Source organism: Battus philenor, unplaced genomic scaffold (genome assembly GCF_028537555.1).
Source record: "Battus philenor isolate CCGP_79_NKW_IND1 unplaced genomic scaffold, ilBatPhil1.0.hap1 SCAF_25, whole genome shotgun sequence".
Lineage (NCBI taxonomy): Eukaryota > Metazoa > Arthropoda > Insecta > Lepidoptera > Papilionidae > Battus > Battus philenor.
This window is the reverse complement of record NW_027181688.1, coordinates 4,254,918-4,258,205: the sequence shown is the minus strand read 5'-3', so window position 1 is coordinate 4,258,205 and position 3,288 is coordinate 4,254,918. Positions and strand designations below refer to the sequence as shown.

Genomic DNA, 3,288 nt, shown 5'->3' with positions numbered 1-3,288 from the left:
TTTAACGAAAAAGGTTTACATGCAGTATGATTCGTCATAAGTCTAAAAGCTTTAAAGGGATAATTTTTAAGCTCATTTGACAGTAAAACGCTTTGAAGATTTTACACATTTTTTAAATATTTTTTTATTAAGTAATCTCTCTGAAACAAGTTACCTTAATTTTTTTAAGAGTTGAAAGATTAGAATGCGAGAGGCCGAAAACTTTATTCAGAAAAATTATGCAGGGGCGACAGTGAGTAATAATTAATTTTAGAATTTAGTAAATTGTCGTTTATTATTTCTGAAACCATTGGTTTTTTTGAGAATGTATCATACATTATTTGATACCAAATGAGCTAGCTATACATTATTTTTACTTACTAACATTATTATTACTTATTATTACTTATACATTCACCGCTTTTACACCTAAAACTAATCATCCTGTGTGAGGAGGTAAAAGAAGATTTAAGAAGCTAAATTATACAAATCAATGTTTTCAAGATACATAAGTAATAGAAATAATGAAACATTATATATTACAGAACACTTCTTAACGACGCTCATTTTAGTCGGTTAAAGATTAAAATTCGCGCTCAATTTTTGAATTTTTAAAAGAATTTTAAATGGGCAATAGTTTAAAAAGTATTTCACGACTCGGTTTATAACGCCATATATAAATCATATGAAACAACAGCATCATCTTATTCAAAATCAATGTATTATTTATGGCACATCGCCCGTGCAATTGTTGGCCATTGAAGTCGAAAGATTATCTAGTGGCAAGCTAGTAGACTCGGCTAGACATCTCGGTTGGATATTGGCTATCCTTATGTAGGCGGGCGGCAACACAACCAAGCTCGAAAGATGTCGCTGGATGCGAGCAGCTTTCGAACGGTCATCGTAGCGATCTTTGAGAAACGCTTATGCCCAGTAGCGGACGTGTATCGGCTGACATGATGATCATGATGATGATTTATTCCGCTGCATATTGCTAATCCTATAATATCTTTACATTAAAAAGGTGTTTTTAAATTTAATATGAAATATATTTAAACTTGTTTAACAGTTCATTATTAATATGTGTACAAATTATTACATACATACATTTACTTTGAGATCGTTCGCTCTTGTTTCGGTGATTATGGAGTTCCGCTTTGAGATAGTTTGTCGAGTTCAATTTCCTTGTCCGCTGTTCACTTCGAGTTGGATCTTTGCACTTACGTCATATAAGTATCCTAATACTTTGTAAAAAGGATTATAGAAATCAATGAATAGTGAATTGATGAAGTTTGCTTATACTTCGTGCGTTTGACAGTGCACGCACTGCAAGTTTATATTGTCGTTTAATGCAGCTTACATAGATGATTTTTTATTCTTCATAAAATAACTTTGAGTGAGACCTTGAATATTGTGTCAGTTTTCTTCAACGCGTGTACCGTTTACCGCAGTTAATACTTTTCCTAAACAGTAACATCGATTCTCAACCCATTACATACATATTATCGCAGCCAATTCACTATCACTTAAATAAGCCAAAATATATTTGTTTTTTCCACAATACTTGTTTATTTTTATGTCGATGGATGGATATTCCTTACGATATGGACTGGATATATATATACATTAAACAAACAATCACATTAATTAAATAATACATATTTATTTAAGACTTTTTAGGTTCATTAATTTAGTAAATCGTTTAATTAGATATATATAAGTCGAAATAGCTCAGTTGGGAGAGCGTTAGACTGAAGATCTAAAGATCTCTGGTTCGATCCCGGGTTTCGGCAATAGTTTTTTTTATAAGGTCTTTTTATAAATTCCCTGTAAATGTTACTGAAATTCAAAGGTTCTTACCTTACTTGCAATGTACGTTATTTATGGCAGTGTGAGCCCAGTAATAGAGGACCGAGACTTTCAATCGTAGGCCGCGAGAATACCAGCAAAAGCGAAAGAAATTACAAAAAAACCTTCGCAACTCTTAAGGAATCCCATATAGGTTTAGTTAAATTGCACCGTATTATTCATGTAATTTGGCTCGTCAAGCAATATTCTCATGAAATGCACGAGTGATATATGTAATCAGATGTAAAATACCATATTTGGATAATGAATCAATGAAGGAAATGATATTATTATAGTTTTACTAAAAAATTCCATTATTATCATTAAAACAACATAGATCAGGTAGATGAAAATATGCTTTCTAAATAAACAACTGTATTGTTATAAAAAACTGCTGTTATACACAATAGGTCATTATAGTTGATGATTTATTTTGTCTTTCAACCGAGTTCCAATGTTTTTGTTTCGATTTATGTTAGATGAGAAACCAGAGATACTTTTATATTTCAAATATTAAAATTTGGGAAAAATTACAGAAATGCAAAAAAGCTCTTTCCGGTACCGGGAATCGAACCCGAGCCTCCTGGGTGAGAGCCAGGTATCCTAGCCACTAGACCATACCGGATACGAGTATACATTGTAATGAAAGCTTTATTTATTAGTACTAAATGTGTTTTGGTAAATTTTACTAATAGATTTTTGTTCTTAAGAAAAAAAAATAACTGACGTAGTAATTTATTTTCTATTCGTACAAGCGCTCCTCTTAAACAACTGTATCAAATGTGTTGAGAATGAATGAATTAATGGAACGCCGTAAGTCAGATGTTTCCTCATAAGTTTTATGTCTTTTCTCTTCAATTTTTTTGTTTTATGCGGTCTGACCTTTGTTTCTACAATATTGTATCTAGTAATTTCTTCATGATGTATTATATTTATAACCTACAAAGGAATACATAAAATAACCATTATTTATAATATATCTTTTAATGTACTTTTAACTTATGTGTACTGCTGGTGTACCTAAATAAATTAATAAAATTCGTTGGTAGTGATGGCTGTTTTATTTGTAATAAGCACAAACGAGGTTTTTGGACAAAAAATGAGTAGCTACATATGTGACGTAAATAGATAATTGGTTGGGGAAAAGTTTATTCCTTTATTTGGAAAATTATGACCTTTATTTTATTAATTTTGTTTAATATATATAACTATTTACCATTTTGTTAGTGATATTATCAATCTCATCAAAAATTATTAAATCTTTAAAATTAGCTCGCGAAGAAAAAGTAGCCCGGCCTACGTGGGCGACCCCGAGGAAAAAGAGCAGCCGCTACACTTGTTGTTGGCTTTCTGAAATACAGACGGCGTTGGAGCAACTTGGCGTCAGTCATAGAAATAAGGTGGATCTTGGCTGGTTGCCGGAAATCCGCTTCGATGGAAGACTGACTGCGCCTTCGCGCT

The 3,288-nt window shown here is 32.0% G+C and overlaps 2 non-coding genes across 2 annotated transcripts; one reads left to right on the top strand and one right to left on the bottom strand.

Moving 5' to 3' along the window:
* Positions 1-1,699: 1,699 nt before the first annotated feature.
* Positions 1,700-1,772, top strand: TRNAF-GAA (transfer RNA phenylalanine (anticodon GAA)). Its single transcript has one exon. It is a non-coding gene; the product is annotated as a tRNA-Phe (tRNA).
* Positions 1,773-2,380: 608 nt separating this feature from the next.
* On the bottom strand, positions 2,381-2,452 carry TRNAE-CUC (transfer RNA glutamic acid (anticodon CUC)). The gene has a single exon. It is a non-coding gene; the product is annotated as a tRNA-Glu (tRNA).
* Positions 2,453-3,288: the final 836 nt, after the last annotated feature.